Genomic DNA, 18749 nt, shown 5'->3' with positions numbered 1-18749 from the left:
CCCAGACACCATCACCACCACCCAGACACCATCACCACTACCCAGACACCATCACCACCACCCAGACACCATCACCACTACCCAGACACCATCACCACTACCCAGACACCATCACCACCAGCCAGACACCATCACCATCACCCAGACACCATCATCACTACCATCTAGACATCATCACCATCATTTAGTCCATCCAGACCTCATCACCATTACTACCACCACCACCACCATCAGTTCCCAGACACCAGCACCACCACAATCACCCAGACACCATTACCTCTACCACTGTCATCATCATCACTCAAGCACCATCATCATCCAGACACCATCACTACCATTACCATCACCTAGACATCACCATCACTGCCATCATCACCCAGACACCATCACAACCACCATCATCACCCAGACACCATCACAACCACCATCATCACCCAGACACCATCACAACCACCATCATCACCCAGACACCACCACCATCACCCAGACACCACCACCATCACCCAGACACCACCACCATCATCCAGACACCACCACCATTACCCAGACATCATCATCACAACCACCACCTCCCAGACACCATCACTACCACCCACTCACCATCACTTTCACCATCCAGACACCATCACCCTCACCACCAACACCACCACCACCCAGACACCATCATCACCGACACCACCCAGACACCATCATCACCGACACCACCCAGACACCATCATCACCGACACCACTACCACCACCACCACCCAGACAAAACCACCACCACAAGCCAGACACAACCACCACCAGCACTGCACAGACACAACCACCACACCACCACCCTCGCCCAGACACAACCACCACCCTTCCCCAGACACAACCATCACCACCACCCAGACACAACCACTACCATCACCACCACCCAGACAACCACCACCCTCCCCCAGACACAACCACCACCACCACCCTCACCCAAACACAACCACCACCATCACCACCACCCAGACACAACCACCACACCACCACCATCACCCAGACACAACCACCATCACCACCACCCAGACCTACCAACCTACCATTAACCTATTTTATGAACTCTTTACCCATTTACCTTGAGTACCAGTTTATTCTGAATAAGGGACATTAATATTATCTTGTACTCGAATATTATTTATGCAGTCATTGTTGATGATGGAAGACATATAGCATACATGAGAATGAGAAAGTGTGCAAAATAAAAAGGCTGAGAAAAGCTTACAGGCTGACTCATTCCATTAGCAAGCTTGGTATATTTTTCTAGATCATCCACATTATATATCATCTCTTATGTTATTCATGAAATAAATTTCGTTAATAAAAAGACCTGTGTAACTTACAAAAGCTGGGGAGACAAAAAAAAAAAAAAAAAAATGCAGTGGGGTAAGAACAAGATCACACAGTTCAAAGATTTATTTCCTGATCATTTTAGGGTATGTATTGTTAATGGAAAAGGTATATGTGACATCCAGCAGAATAATAAGGCATAATATACCCAATAAATCACCAAGGAATAGGCAACAAGTTACGACCACTGTAATAAAATGACCCATTACTTAAGAGAAATGAATGTCTATCACGTTAACATCCACTGGTATTTATGCAGTTTGTGTTTGTAATATAAATGCATGTTTGGCTTATAGTAGCATAAAAAAAAAAAAAAAAAAAAAAGGTAATGTACCCAGAGAATAGCTCTGAAAGAGTTGTGAGAAACAAGATTGCCATTTGGTATTTTCGATTACCAAATCTGGGCCAGTCTGGTAATGAAAAACCCGTTTGGTAATGAATCTGCATGATTCTTTACCAAACGGATTTTTCACATGTATGAAGATGGGGACGGTGGATTGTCTGCTCTCTTTGATTAATCTACTAGCCTGCATTATGGGAAAATAATCAACATGCTGCTAATTTAAAGGTGGGTGATTATTTCTATCTATATATGATTGGTGGAGAATAAAAATTTGCTTTAGAATTTGGTAATGAAAAGTTAGATTTGGTAGAGAAAAATGTGGAGTTTGGTAATGTGGCCGAGTTCAGAGATCTGGCATCCTTGGATTGAGAGCTAAGGAAAGCCATAAGGAAGAAGGAGAAGCAGGGTTGCCAGGTCTACAGAAATTTCTGTATTTCTACAGATTTTTGGAAGGATCTACAGAAATACAGAATTTTGTGCTTAATCTACAGATATTTTGATATATTACAGAAATTCTCAAGAAATTTTACAAGCAATATGGAAAGGAATTCAATTTACAAATACCATAGAGAAATTTAGCAGTGGGCAAGAGGACAGTCCTGAAAGAAAGCGTATTGAATACAGTAGTTAACCCTTGAAACGTAAAGTTTTCTATGAAATAATGTATTTTCTTTAATTTCAAATTATGTCGCTTAAGCTATATCAGACTAGTACTTGCAGTATAACAATTAATATACTCATAAACTGCTTAATCTGTGAACTAATACGAAAATTTCAATATTAAATATATACATTTTTCTACTATCGAATGCGCCGGTGTACTGCCATTTTTGTTTACATTCTGAGGGAGTCAGAAGCAGGTATGTCAGAGTTAGTTTCGGAAGTTTGGACATATTTGGAATATATTAGTGGTGTTAGCGACTGTTCCTACGGTTATCTAATATAACAAGGTTATAGTTATTTGGCCTAGAAAGTTATGAGCAAAACGAAAAGTGAAAAAGGGGCTCGCTCTTTTAGCCCTTGTTTTCAGTATAAGTTTTCAGTTAGGTTCGTGTCTAACTTGACCCATAGTAACTGTGTTAACCCGCATTTTATGAATTTCAAATATGAAAATTCATACCATATTCTTAATTTAATAAAACTATTAATCTTAGATTATTCGTATGGAATTAATCATATTTTTTTTTAAATAAAGGCACAGATAACTTCTAAGACATTTGCATACCTTTTGTCAATATATGTGTGAAATTGTGATCTACAGAATTTTTTTCAAATCTCAAGAAATTTTATGGATGATTCTACAGATATTTTAGGGCCAGCACCTGGCAACACTGAGGAGAAGACACAGGGCCGCCTCGTGATTCCACATAGGGAGGATTACATATTTACAAAACAGTAATTTTTAAAAAACGTGTTAGCCATTATTTAAGATGACCTTAGTAACCAGAATGACGCCCAGCAAAAATGGAGTGGGGTCATGTTCAGGTAAGTCTTACGGCTTCGTAAATACAGGCCATATAATGAAGATGGATTCAGATGGCTGCCGGGACCGCTTACGTTGTAACAGACCAACCGGTAGACCCTAATCTTCTGTTTAGCACTTGCTGTATATTAATTATCACTCCAGATTTGCAAGGTATGGCCAAGCTTAACCTTGGAGTAGATAATTAGATTATTTACTAGGATTTAAAGATAATGCCAGTCCGTAACGTAAACTTACCCAGTTCAAACTTCTTACGTTTTCCTGGATATAACCCAGCGTTTAAATTTCTCGAGTTGTACAGTAGGAGTAAATTGTGATGATTGCAGAGTCCGCTTGAGAAGTTTCTTAGCCAGATAGTCTATGCTTACCGCAGTATCATTAAACAGGTGCAATCTGCCCTTATTTGGGGGCATCGTAAGGATTAAGAGGGAAAAGCAGCACACATGGTTAGTTTATAGGGAAAATTATGCTAACAGTTAATAATCCTTCATGCAGGTATCACACAGATATGGAAAACTGAGGAAATATCAAAAGTAATACTTGAACATTTTAATTAATAATCAGTTTTATCAAAAGTTTTCATTTCTGTTTGGCTGTGGTTTTCGTTCTCTGCTATGTGGCAAAATAACCGGTACCTGTGTGCATCCCATTCTTAACACTTCCTTCATATTTAGCATCACTCTCCGATGTTAATCTCTATCAGCTTTCAAGTAAAGAGATGATCATTTTATGCCAAATTAAAGTCATCAGGGTTTATTGTATCAGAAACTAAAACACTTGGGAAGGTCGGGTAGTAAATTTTCAAAAATCCACCAAACTCTTTAACCCTTGATAGGTAACCTTCTGAAACGGTCCTTTTTCAGGTAACTTGAGGTAGAATCAGCCCCACAAAGGAAAAAAATTGTGGAAAAATAGTTCTTGTACATATATCATTGTAAAAATACACATGAGTAGACTTTCACCTTATTTCTGTGTTTTGCTCATAAAACTATTATGAATTGATTATTAAAAATATTTTTTAAAAATTGAAAAACTCCATTTTTGTAAAATTTGAGATAGGTCCAATCCCTGTAGTGGCACAGATAGGTGAAGGGTGGAACCTCTTGTAGCCCAAGGCACAGCCCCCAAGGATGAAAAGTAATGTCTGGATAAGCGGGAAAAAATTGGGTCACATTATAGGTAACCTGGGGTAGTTTCTATCGCAAAACTTCTTGGGGAGGCTATATATAGGGAACCTTTAGGGGATGCAGCTTGATCCCCCCCACCCCACTTCAGTGATGTGTGGATGAACAGTGAAGCTACTGAGTGGTCCAGGCCTGGGTGACATGTAGCATCAGTATGACAAAGAAGAAAACGATGTTCTGGGGTAGAAGACACCCCAGGTTACCTATCTACGGTTAAGAAGCTTTAAAATATATTTTTCCAAAGGTTTTTAGTTTGTTTTGCATGAATCTGGTATCCGTTTCTGTCAGAAATCAATCTTTTTTAGTTATCCACACCCCCCCCCATCAATAATGGGGGATCTCTGGGAAACCAGGATTGTAGGGAGGAGGGAAACATGCAAAAACGAGTGATTCACAGTAGAATTGCAAATCAGAATCAAATAAATCACCCGAAAAACCTTTGACAAAAACTTTAAGCTTCATTATTAAATCAATCTAACCTAAAATCCAACCTAACCAAACCTTACCTTGCCTTCTGGTAACCAATCTCTGCCTATCCAAAATAGACCTCTCCAGTCTAGACCTGAGTATTTACCTACCAATTTACTGTGAAGACAGTCCATGACTTGGTTCCTCGTCCTCACAAAAAGTAAGAATTTTCCCTTGAGTTGGGTGCTTTGGGGATGCTGAGGGTATACCCATGCGATCGCATGAAGGCTATAGCTTTATTGTCTTTATCGTTAAATTGTGAAATAGCACCAAAGTAATGCAATTTGCAGCCTTAACACTCTGTCATGGCTGGAGACAAACAGAAATTCATACCCTGCAGGGCCAAGCATGGTAACAAAATTCATTTTGAAATCCAACTGTGTGATTGGCTGACGATATGAATCTGGTTGGCTTGAACCAGCTCATGTGCTCTGGTCCACCCATGCATGTGCTTTATCCGCCCACACACATCATACATTCAAACGAACACACACAGCATTTAGACCGCTAAGTGGAAGGATGTCTCTCTCTGTCCCTGAGAATTAATTAAATTGTAAATTTAGTAACTCAATAATGAGTAATTTCTGACGAAAGCACCATGAGGAGAAATGCTTAGAATTGCCTAAAGTATTAGTATAGGTGAGTAAACCCATTTTGTTGTCATTTATTTGGGTGCATTTCCGAAATAATACCGGACAGGCTTGGTCATCATCAAAACAAGCTCCTCTGTCAGGATGCATGTGGAAATTTATTGCTCAGATAATAATGTGGAGGAAAGTCATCAGGGGAAAAAAAATCAAATGGCATCTGCCAGTAGATATAGGTCTTCGCTGTTCGAAGATGATATTATCTGATGGGGAATGAGTATAATTATTTTTTCAGTAAAATTAACAGATTTCATGATTTTATTATTATTATTACTGAATTACTATTATTGTTATAACCTTCAGTTAGGTTTGCTAGAGGTGTTACGATTAGTTAGAAAATGGGTGTTATTTGATGGAAGGAGTAGTTACAATATAGTGGTGTCTGGTGTGATAGGGGGGATCAGTTTCATTATTTTGCAAGTTTTTTTCGGTCATAGCCATCTGTTACATTAGCAAGGGGCCAGAATAGCTCAGTACCCATACTTCATGACTGTATAGTTGGCAATTCGAGCCCACACCAAGGTAGCCTGGGTAGGGTATTTCTGGTGAGAGATGTAGCAGTCGCTCCAAAAGATCTCTCCTTACCCTGCAGAGCAAGACAAAGTTGCTGGTTGGGTTACCTACAAAGGCCACTTGTTTGATGCTGTAGGTTTCTTCAGGAGACTGGATGAGAGATTATGTGACAAACGTTGTTAAGTCAGTAGGCAGAACATGAGTTGGGTATGTGAAACTTGATTAAGTTAGGATAGTTGTGATGATGCTAGTACTTAATTTCCTTGATAAAACCATTTGTGGCAATGCCGACAGCTAGGCTGATAATCCATGAGTCTGCTGTTTCCTATTTGATTATGGATCTCTTTAGTGCAAAAGGATTAATCCGTAGGGGTGATCACCCTGTTGAGTCTAGTGGTGGTGGGTATGCAGATGAATTTGAACTGGGACTGGAATGTACAACTGGAGCTTCTAGACTGTCAGTTGTGTTCCAGTAGCCACCATCTGTTGCCATAAATCCTGATGTTGTGTGTCTTACCACCACAGATTTGCAAGTCCAGATCTTTGGCAGAATATACTGGCTGCTCTGAAGAGCTTCCATTGTCCACCCTAGTCTTCAGATCAGCTACCTGCCAGCTCCTGTAATTACAGCTTACCTTCACTACAACACTACTACTACTACTACTACAGCTGCTACCACCCATCTGAGATTATGTGAGTTGCAGAAATGGTTCGTCCACCTTAACTTGGCTGAGATTTTGTCCTTTGACAGCCTAATTCATGTAGCTTGGTTGCAGATTGACAATACTGTTACTCTGTATCCTTTCCATCGCACAATTAGGTCAAGTTGAGGTGAACAGAGTATGTTAACAGTTGCCTCCCTGCTTAGGAAATTTAATCGAGAATTCCTCACCCCGTCCTGGGTGGGAAATAGAGGTTGCTCTGATGATAATGTATGATTAGAAGAAGATGGTTCCTATTTCCATAACTTAGATCTTTGACACTGTGTTAGATTATTCTCCCGTAATGGTATACAAGGCCACATCATCTTGGGCTCCAAAACTCAGGCCTTTGACCCCTGTAGTGGATTATTTCATTATTAAGGTAATCAAGGCAACAGCTGCAAGATTGTTATTCTTTAAAGTACTCTTTTCTTACCTACCAATCCATGAATTGTGAATGGACACAACCCAAGTGGTGTCAACCACCGGTACAGTTGCCTCCCAAAGTTCCTTTCTCCTAAAAATAGTTCCCATCAGATGTGGCACCATTGCAGTAGTAGCATAAACACATATCTGTGAATGAACAATAAGCCGTACTAGAACGACAAACGTGAGTGGCAGGTGTTTATGCCAGACGTTATAATAGTAAATGAATACGGGAGTAATAGACACATAACCAATGATAATATTGATAGTATGTATTGTTTAATATATAATACCAATAGGAATGTTAATGTAAAATCAAAACAAATATATCATGAAGGTTGTCGCAGGTATAGTCATTGTACCTCAGCCACCCTTACCAAATGGATAGACAAATACATAGGTGGTAGGTAGACATGTTGATCAAGTGTTTAGACATGTTGTTCAAGTGTTCAGATAATTAAATATGTAGGCAAATGTTCCCCGGTTTATTTATTTATTTTTTTTATTTCTCAGGTGAATAAAATCTGGTGTTAGTTCAGTGAAAGTGGTGTGTATTCTATGTGGTTTTGGAGATTAAATAGAGTCAACTCTTTGAAAGCTTCCTGTGTCACCTAAAAGACACCTAGTGAATTGTGCATGTGTTTTATTATTATTATTATTATTAATGTTGTACTGTTATTATTATTAAAAGATGTACAGTTAACAGGGAAAATGTTATAGTATGTGGCTTGCCTAGTTCTTTCAAACACTCATATTAGAGTACCACATTTAGCAACCTGGGGAAGAGTGAGGAAGACAGGCAGAGAACCAGACAGTAATAATGAGATTCAGAGATCTGCTGGAATTGGATTGAATTGGCAAATAGTTGGTTGGTTAAAGTAGAAAAATTATGATGGAAAAAGATAGAAGATGCCTTTGTCCCATAGTGGACTCACACAGGCCGAAGACGACGATGATAATGATAATGGTAAATACTCTCATTGGTTTTGAGAATGATGTCCATAATAAAGGAAACATATGGGAGAAGCCTTTGTCCTCAGGCTGATGGTGGTGATAAACCTTTCATTGGCTTTTATGATGATAATGGTTGTTCTTTTAAACACACATACACATTGGTTTTGATGATATGATGACAGTAAATCCTCTCAGTGGTTTTGATGATGATTGACAAAGATAATAATTGTTGTGATATTAAAAACACTGGTTTCCTGGAGTACATGAAGCCCAGTGGATTACCTAGCCTAGCCCCAGGTCCCTGCTATGCCACCAATGGGGTAGTAAAGATCAGAAGGATGACAGAGTGGTTGTGTAGAATCACATCACATAACACACAACCTTTCATTGTGTGCCATTCAAATATCGATAGCACCATGTGTAGAGTTGGTGCTGGAGGGCGGATGTATTGCAATCATCCAAGTCCAAGGAACCATTTTCCAAATAAATTTTCTCTTGGTGGTACCTGAAGTTGTTTGGTACCTAATGTCTCTCAGTCACAGATAACATGATTTTTCTTTAAGTGAGCATTATCCTGGCTGTGGACCCAAGTGGGCTGTGCTAGATTCGCTGCTGCTGCGGTGTTAAATCTTCCCACGTAGGAACGATGAGTTGCACACACGGTGGATGATCAGTATCTTACATGCACTTAATTACTTCGTCATGCAGCCATGTGCACTGAAGCTGTGTGCAGGATGGTTGGGCCCTGCTGGGTATGCTTATGGGGCTCGGGGTACAACAGCAACAATAACAATTATTTGGGCCGACGCGTAGCTCGATGAAGGGCTGACGTGCCCGTATCTGGATGTATGACGCGAGACACTGAACAATTAGTTCTACATCCTTGGGATGTTGGATATCCATTTCACAGCCACGGCCATTCATCAAGCAATTCTATATTTCCCCTTAAACATTGGGGCCTGGGGATAGGCTACTCAGTCCAGACATTTAAGGCAAGAATGACTTTAATAAACTCCAATCTCAGATGTTAATCCCTTATGGGACACATCTGATTGGAGTGCCTTAACCCACTAGACCACTAGTTGACCATTTATTTATTATCACCCATCATACTAAAGAATCTGCTACTCAATGTACAGTACAGCTCATCCCTCAGTGACAGTATGATGTGTTAATTAACCCCAGCCTATATAATGTCCTTATGGCCACGTCTTGTTCGAGCACCATAACTTAAAATACAAATCAGGTGAGTGGATGTTAGGTTGTAGTAGTAGTACCCAGTACTGTAATAGTTACAGACAGCTGAATGCAGTCACAGACTATAATGTTGCTACCTAGACTCGTGTTTGCTTGAGCAAAACTCTGTAGACAATTTTGTGCCAGCTGTGACAGTTTAAGTTGTTAAATGAATTAGAAGTGTTAATAGTAGCAACCCCAGGATCATCTGAACATGAACCTAATGGACAGACTTGTTACCCTTCTGTCATAGTCCACATCCTTGTTTGTGGGGGCTGTAAGGGGGATTTGAGGTCATAAGTATAACCTGGCAGCTTCATTACCCAGCCATAACAGGGCTGCATCATGGCAGTGTCCCTGTGTAGCACCAGCTGAAAGAGATGAGAAGGAATGTTACTCTCTGTCATATGGGGAAGACTAAGAAAAAGAAAAATGAAAGGTAAGAAACAAAGCTGACAGAGGGTTGTTAGCAGACTTCTGCACATGCTTGTACATCACAATCAAATACAGTTGTCCTTGTTATATGTCGCATGTATACAGTACAGGGTGGTCCATATGTTGTTTTTTAATTCAACATTTTCATCCCAGTGAAAATTATTTCCCATACCTTGGTGGCAGAGTAGGATAATACTGTATTGTGGCACAGCATCCTATATGTAGAACTTCTTCACGACTAGCTTTGTATTTCGGCTTTGTTTCAACTCATTTGCAAAGTGAGATGGTAGTTTAATCCCCACTTAAAGTAAGCAAAGTACAGTATTGGTGATTAGCTGTTTGCTAAACAGTCATAATACCTACATTCCTCTCTAATATAGACTGAGACATTCCCACAACACACCATATATGTATGGACAACCCTGTATTGCACATCAATAAATTTGGTTATGTAAATTATGGGTTGCTGTTGCTGTGGTCCTGTACTTATCCAAGTAGTGCTGTAAACAGACCACTTCTCCAAACTTATGTCATCAACCTCAGCAGTATTGCCGATTTAATATTTGCACCCAAACTCAGCATATTAGATATAAGGAAACTGTCAGTGTGCATTTGCTTTTACACTTGATAATTTTTTAGCTTATGTGTGTGTGTTGATGTTCATTACTCATGTACATGTATCCCCTATTGAGTAGTTGAGGTTTTCACTAATGAGCTGAAAAGTTTTTTGAAGGATACATGTAATTTTTAAAAGTAGACTGTTGATAGTAAGATGCACACATGTCTGGTACTTATTCTGATAAATGACTGTAGTAGAGGATAATCTATTCTGTAAAAATAATTATTGAGTGTATGATGGAATAGTTGGTGAGTGGGGTGTGCCTGCTGAGATAGATGAGAATGGCAGTGCGTTAGTGGGCATTTGTGCTGGGAGGGGATTGGTGATAGCCAATACCCTCTTCAGGCATAAAATGATCCACAAGTATACATGGCGAGTGATGAGAAGGGTGGGTGGTGAACTGAATGAAAGGAAGGCAATGATTGATTATGTGTGTGTGGATGAAAGGATGTGAAGATGTGTAATGGATGCAAGAGCTTATAGAGGTTGGGGGAGTGGACTTTCTGACCACTACTTGGTGGTGGCCAGAATTAGGATCCATGTAAGATGGAGAAATAGAAGAAGGGAAAGACGAGAGGAAGGAGTAGTTGCAAGGAGAGTGGAAAGGTTACAAGAGGATGAGAAAAAGGCAGAGTATAAGAGAGAAGTGGAGGAACAATTGGGCAACTATGAATTGGAGCAGATGGGGGACGTGGAAGGTGTGTGCAGGATATTTACAGAAGAAATATGTACAGCATGTGATGTGGTGAGTGGGAGGAAGAGAAGAAGGAGGGGGGTGCAAGGAACAGCGTGGTGGACTGAAGAGGTGAGACAGGCTGTGGCACAAAAGAAGAAAGCATACAATGAATGGATGAGAAATAGGGGCGTGGAAGAAGTTGAGAGGCGGAAGAGAGAGTTATATGTAGAAAGAAAGAGAGAGGTGAAAAGATTAATAAGGGAGTAAGAAGAGAGGGGATGAGGAATTTAGAAGGACTTTGAGTGTAAAGTGGAGGGACTGTAAGAAAATGTTCTGGAAAGAGGTGAAGAGAGTAAGACTGGATGGAAGTGAGGTTAGCAGGGGTGTGAAAGATAAAAATGGTAGATTACTATTAGAGAAGGGAGAAAAAGTGAGCAGATGGAGAGAACAGTTTAAGGAATTGTTGAACATAGAGGATGGAAGTAATGCGAGTATAAGTGGCTGGGGAATGGCTGGGAGAAGGAGGGAGGTGAGAAGACAGGAAGAAATCAGTAGGATAGATGTTGTGGAAGCAATGAAGAAAGTTAAATTGGGGAAAGCCCCAGGAATTGATGGAGTGTGTGGTGAAATGCTGAAGCATGGGGAGAGATAGTAGTAGAATGGATGTGGAAGATGTGTAGATTGGCCTGGGAGGAAGGTAGAGTCCCGGAGGATTGGAAGTCAGGTATAATTATTCCCTTGTACAAATGAAAAAGGGAAAAAGAAGTGTGTGGTAATCATAGGGGCATTTGTCTTCTTAGTATAATAGGAAAAGTGTATGGTAGGATACTTATTGACAGAGTTAGAGATAGAACAGAGGAATTAGTTTGAGAAGAACAGGGAGGCTTTAGGAAAGGAAGAGGTTGTGTAGATCAGATATTCATTCTTAGATCTTTAGTGGAAAAGTTTCTAGAGAAGGGAAAGAAGTTGTATGTGACTTTCATGGATTTGGAGAAAGCATATGACAGGATGGATAGACAAGGATTGTGGAAAGTATTAAGAATATATGGAATAGATGGGAGAATGCTGTGAAGAGTATGTATGATGGTGCTAAGGCTGCAGTGCATGTGGATGGTGAACTAAGTGAATTTTTCTCTTTGAAGGTTGGGTTGAAACAGGGATGTGTCATGTCTCCATGGTTGTTCAATCTCTACATGGATGGGGTAATAAAAGAGGTACAAGGTAGGGTAGTGGATGTTGGAGTGGCCCTGGTGAGAGAGGATAGTGTTTGGAAACTCCCTGTACTGTTGTTTGCAGATAATACTGTGTTGTTGAGTGAAGACGAAGGGAAGCTGCAAGGCTTGGTGGATGAGTTTGGGAGTGTGTGTAAGAAACGGAATCTAAAGGTGAATGTAGGGTTAAGTAAAGTGATGGTCTTTGAGAGAGGTGAAGTCAGTGAATGTACAGCGAGGTTGGAGGGTGAGGAATTGGAAAATGTAAGTACGTTTAAGTACTTGGGTATTGTGATGAGTAAGGATGGAGGTTTGGAGGGTGAAGTGCTTGGAAAGGGTACAGCAGGGAAGAAAGGTTGCTGGTTCTTTGAAAGCAGTGATAAGAAACAGGGAAGTGAGCATGGAAGTGAAAAAGTTACTACATGACAGTATTGTGATACCAACTCTAACGTATGGAAGTGAAGCTTGGACGTTGTTGGAAGGACACAAGTCAAGAGTGAGAGCAGTGGAGATGAATTATTTAAGAGGAGCCTGTGGAGTCACATGGAGAGACAGGCTGACGAATGAGGATATAAAGGAGTATTGTGGTGTGGATGTGGATGTGATAGGAAGCGTTATGAGGAACACGCTGAGGTGGTTTGGCCATGTGGAGAGGATGGAGGGTGAAAGACTGATGAAGAGAGTGTTTGTGAGTGAGGTGGAGGGGGGAAGAGGGAGGGGGAGGCCGAGGATGAGATGGAGGGATGGGGTGGAGAGGTATATGAGAGAGGGGGTTGAGTTGGGAGCAGGGCAGTGAAATGGCGGGGGGCAGGGCGATGTGGAGGCAATTTGTTTGTGGCCACCCCAGACGGGATTGAGGCATCTGGCAATAGATAGATAGATGATCTCAGCCATAAATGCCCATACTTCCTATTTTCATTAAATTCTGGTAATTAGTTTCTGTGCCATTCACTATGTTTCGCAGGAATAATAATTAATGAGCAAAAACAGGTATTGGTAAAACTTTAAGGAGTTAGCAGCCCCCTAAAAATCATGTGGCATATTAAAGGACTTCGTATCAGTCATAGTGTCTAGCCAACAATAAATGCAGGTGTTTTACATTTTTATCCTACATGAAATTTGATGTAAGTTTTGTTACATTTTTATTGCTGTTCATTGTAATGGTGGATATTTTTACATTCATAATTTTGCCTTGTAATACTGAAGTACTGTACGGTGTGCCACAGGAAAAAGCATACGGTATATACCCGTAGAGTTCTTGTTTAGATTTTATTTGGAGGCCCTTCCTTTAACAACACAGAGATGCAAATTTATATACATGCTGAGTTGTTTACCTTCATTAATTTTTTAATATTTGTCAGGAATATGTTAAATAATTATATATATATATATCCAGTATATATATATATATATATATATATATATATATATACACTAGTATATATATCATCCCGAGGCTACTGAGATTCTCAACATTTTTATTTCTGTTTTGTAATATGTACATAATTTTTACTTTTCTATGGTATTGGTTTGTAAGTGTGGGAAAATGTGCCTTTGCTTGACATATTCAGCTTTGTTGTGGAAAAATCTTCAGGTGCCCCAGTGGACTGAAATTTTGTTATGTACTGTATGAGTAAAAAATCACAGTACAGTAAACCCTTCACAAGTCAAACTATATGGGGCTCTACCACTGAGCTCTATAATATGGAGAGTCTTTCTCATGGGTAGGACCACATAGTTTGTGTAACAGCCGCCAGGGGCCCAGGGCGGCGCTAACATTGTTTGTCTACACCTCTGACGCTCACGTCTTTTGAAATCAGCCGATGAATTTGGAAAATATAGTCCCATGACCCACTGCTTAGCTTATGTAAGCAACAGCAAAACAGAAACAGCAAGCTAAGAACAGTTATCCAACTGCATTTCCATGGTGGAGGTGGCGAGTGGTGGTGTTTCAATGTGGCGGCCAAAGCTGCACACTCATTGCAGACGTAGCGACTCCATGTTATAGAGCTCAGTGGTCCTCACACAGGCAATGCATATTTGAAGACGGTTTATTTGTGGACAAGTATAGCAACAAATTAATAATATATTAATTCAAGGCACTTCACTGCTTTTACTCTTCATACTGTAATTTTTTTCATAGTTTTCTTAGTTACCATGATGAGCTTACTTTCCAAAATATTCCATTTTCCTTAAAGCATTTGGAACCACTCATTTCAGATTTAAGAGTTTGTGCTGTATCGTTGTGCTTATGAGGTGGTCAGGATTCCAAGCCATTCACTGGGTATGCTGTTGGTAGTTCTCCCATTTTTATGCTTTCTCTTTGTTGATGGATCTTAAGGTGTTTAGGATGGTTGTCAGTGTGTCAGGTCAGCAGGCTACTCTGGATAAAGGAAACCTGGAAGGAGCAGTAAAAATGAGATGAGGTTGAAATGTTGAAGTGTGAGGGTTGAGTGACACATTCATTTTTCATTCATTGCCAGACGCCATGTATCCCACATGGGGTGGCCAAGGGCTTAGAGTTAATTGTTTTACAGGGAGGGGCACTAATCCTCCACCAACCCCACTTGACACGTAGGGATGCCAATAGCATCTGGTGTTCCCAGGCGGTCACCCATCCAAGTACTAACCAGACCCAACATTGCTTAACTTCGCTGATTGGACGGGAAGCGTTGTACTCAACGTGGTATGGCCGTTCACAATTGTAATAAAAGGAAGTGAAGTTAGGAGCAAATTCAGATTATATTTGAAAGGTTGATAAATGTGAAGCTACAAAACATGGTGAATGTTTTTGATGTATCCGACAGAGCCAGGATTCCAGGGGCTTGAATGATTAGTGAATGGAAGCGTGGCCCATTAGATTCGGCAAATTTGGGCTGTCTGGACATTGCTACTCCTCACCCTGCCCTAGGGTGGGAAAGGAGGTCCAGTTGATGATGATAAATGTGAATGATGGGAGAAGACTTGTCAAGTAAACGTGTGTGCAGCAAAGTGCAGTGATTCTGGACAAATGCATTTGGCAAAAGTGACGACTGTATTGAAAATGTTGAAGAATGGGAAGGCATCAGATGTTGAGGGTATAAGCAGAGAATACTAATTGTATTGGAGAAATTAGAATGAAATACTTCTTGGATATGTTGTGTAAGAAAGGTTGGATGAAATAATACCAGTGGAGATGAAGACTGAATATACCTTTGTGTGAAAGTATAGGTAAATGAAGTGAAGGCAGAAAAATGATCCAAGTATTATAGGACAGGTGTTTAGAATAATAACAGAAATGAGGGATGTTCAGTAACCTCTCAACTAACTCGAGTTTAAAAAACGTGTTTTCATTTTAACACGAGCAAATATTTAACCCCTACACCGCGGGCATGTTTACCAACGTTTTGCGTGTGCCGCGGGGTTATTCGGGCTCTGACAGACTCTCAAAAAATATTTGCCAAAAATCAGTTATTAGTCCTAGAATATTAAAATTACATATGCTTATGGCACATACCTTCAGCTTTCTCCTGGAATGTTTGTTGAGCCTTCGTCGGTTACCGTAGGACTTGTGGAGACCTCTGAAGTTGGGTAACGAAGTCTCCACTTTACACTTCCCGACAACCTGTAATATGATTACCACAGCCAGATATTAACACTATAAACACTACTCTATGATTTTCAAGTAGTGTGGGATCCATACTCCAAAAAAAAAAACACTGTGAAAGCAATGAAAATTACGAGCGCGTCTGACCATCGCACTTGCGCTAGTTCGCTCTTGGTACTCTGTCATTTATTATTCATAAGACCCTTCACACTTTATATTTCTATTACTATATAACATATATATCTACAGTCTTTATCCATAAGTTTCCTTCAGTAGTATTAGTTTATTGTCACTAGGGATTCAATTTCTTTCAGTAAAATACGTAGCATTCACTTTCTCTTCATGTATACTAGCATTGAGAGTGAATGTCACTTTCACCTTCACTCTCATAACTCATAGTATTCAGACATGCTAGAGTGAAACTTTCACTTTCATTACTCCTAGGGTATATACTCGTATTCATGTAATACTACTCATTTACATTTCTATGTACGTTCTCTATTTTATTTACGTTATTTACATTTCTATTTTATTTACACTGTGTTATGCACTGTCACTTGAAGTAACTTATAAAACTACTTTCCACTGTTCACGTATATTTACATTCATTACTTTCACTTGCTGTTTACACATTATTTACAATTCCACTTGCACTGTTTTACTCAATAGAAAGATCGTAGTCACTCTTTTATCAATTGTCAGCCCTTTACCTCTTTCCGCACGAGGTTTAGTAGGGGGTAAAGGTCACAGGGCCCTTTGCATGGGGGTGAAAAGTCCCTGAAGCTAGCAAGAGCGAACAGACGTACCTCCACTTTGGAAGGTGAGAGTGAACTGATAAGGGTGGGCTGGGGTGGTGGCCTACCTAGGGAAATTCATTACTGCCAATGTTAGCCTCTTGACACTGCTAATATATAGCATTGAAATGATTGGCAGGAAATCTAGACAATACATTATAAATTAGGTAGTTCCAGGTGAATGTAAATATCACTTAGGCTTCTCCCTTCCCTCCTTATATTTATATTTATTACGAAAATAGATTATACAGCATATTTCAAGGGGAAATAAACAGCGAAAATTAGCTAACGAGTGCACGTGAGGTGTTGTCAGGTGATAATTAGCCAATTCCAGGTGTATTGCACTCTCACTTACCTTATTTGTTTCTTGTATATATTATTTGGTATAAGAATAGGGCATAGGGCTTATTTCAATGGATGAAATCAGTGAAAAATTCCAGGGAAGATTTACTTAGTGTAGCACGGCCAGGCAGGCGAGAGGATAGGGTAATGGAGGGGGGGTAGGGAGGGGAGTCAAGAACGGGGAGAAATGGCTAAATTGTCAACAATGGATGGGAGTACAGATGAGATTAGGAGTGCTGACTAGTATTGGACATTGGCAGTACTGATAGATGATACAAGCCCCCACTTGGAAGCCCGGGTGAATTCAAAATAACACAGAATCACAAAAGTGACGCCCCGCGGTATGATCCCTTGCTCCTAAGCGTCACGAAAGTGACGCCCCGCGGTTAAGGGGTTAAGGAGATATGTTTAACTAACAAGGGTTTCTCGATTTAACACGACTACACATATGTGATGGTTTCAGATTAGCTGCGCGCGCCTTGGACAGTCCCAAGCTGATACACTGTGTGTGGCAGTTTATGCATAAATACAATTTTTTATTTGCCTGTTGCTTAAACTGGTTTTATTCGAACTATAATATTCGAAAATGAAATTTGGCCCCATTCTGAGCAATTTGGCTCATTTTCAGACAAAATTTTGCCAGGAAAGTGATGGCAGATCTAAATTGTTACAACTTGATGCTCCAGAACAGAAAGAAGAAAACCACTCAAACCAAGACAGAGCAGTTCTTTATGAAGAAGACAGAAAACCTAAGGGACTTATCTTCATCACCAGTAGCACAGGAGTCAGAGAAAGGGAGTTATCTTCATCACCAGTAGCACAGGAGTCAGAGAAAGAGGAAGGACAGCAGAGCAAGGAGGGACAACAGATTTAGGGTGGGGAGCAGCGGGAGGTGGGGGAGCGGGGTGAGGAGGGACAGCAGCAGACGACGAGTGATGCATAGATGAAGTGAGGCTGTGTGCTGTTACTGTTTGTGACCTACTTGCTGTAATGAAAATGTTGCTTTTACTGTAGTGTTTTTATGATCTAATGCGTTAATAATGTTGAGGACATTTCACAAATCCATGAATGAAGCAGAATTGAAAGGAAATCCACGTAAAAGACGAAAACAGTCTGTATTTGGGGAGAAGTAAACAACACTTTGGCCCAACTAGGGCTCAAATGTTGTTTATTTCTTCCCAAATATTCTGTTTTTGTTTTTTACGTGGATTTTCTCTCAAATTAATATTGTTGCTTTTAAGTTTAGAGTAGCATAACTCCCCAAATGGGTAGACTTTTCCAGAGTCCAGGAACGTATCCCCCAATATTACCATTGTTTTTTATGGGAAAATTGTGTTTAAGTAATGCGTTTTTAACTAACGCTACCTCTCCAGGAACCTAACCCTCACGTTATTTGAGAGGTTACTGTATCTGAATACCTGATGAATATAATGGTAGGAAGATCATTATCATCATTCATTCATTCATCCAATCCTACGTTGACCCGTGAGGAGCGTAGGAGCTTAGGGCTAGGCAAGTTGGTCCTGATGTTTGCCTAGCCCCAGGCTCCTACGCTCCTCATGGGGCAACGTAGGATTGGATGATGAATGAATGATGATAATGATCTCCCTACCATTTATCAAACCACCTTGTTTATCACTCATCAGGTATTCAGATACATTCCTCACTTGTAAACAGGATTGCAAGCTATATCATTCACAGACCAGGAGAAAACATATGACCGTGAATATTGAAGGATTATGATGGGTTTTACATGTGAATAGAGAGCC

General features: G+C 40.2%; 1 pseudogene; it reads right to left on the bottom strand.

The window, feature by feature from the left end:
* Window positions 1-14839: 14839 nt before the first annotated feature.
* On the bottom strand, window positions 14840-14958 carry LOC145412329 (5S ribosomal RNA; annotated as a pseudogene).
* Window positions 14959-18749: the final 3791 nt, after the last annotated feature.

This window comes from Coenobita brevimanus, chromosome 92 (genome assembly GCF_032717465.1).
Source record: "Coenobita brevimanus isolate Jiangsu-jjx chromosome 92, ASM3271746v2, whole genome shotgun sequence".
Taxonomy (NCBI): domain Eukaryota; kingdom Metazoa; phylum Arthropoda; class Malacostraca; order Decapoda; family Coenobitidae; genus Coenobita; species Coenobita brevimanus.
The sequence above is the reverse complement of the archived record's forward strand: the minus strand, read 5'-3'. Positions and strand labels throughout refer to the sequence as shown.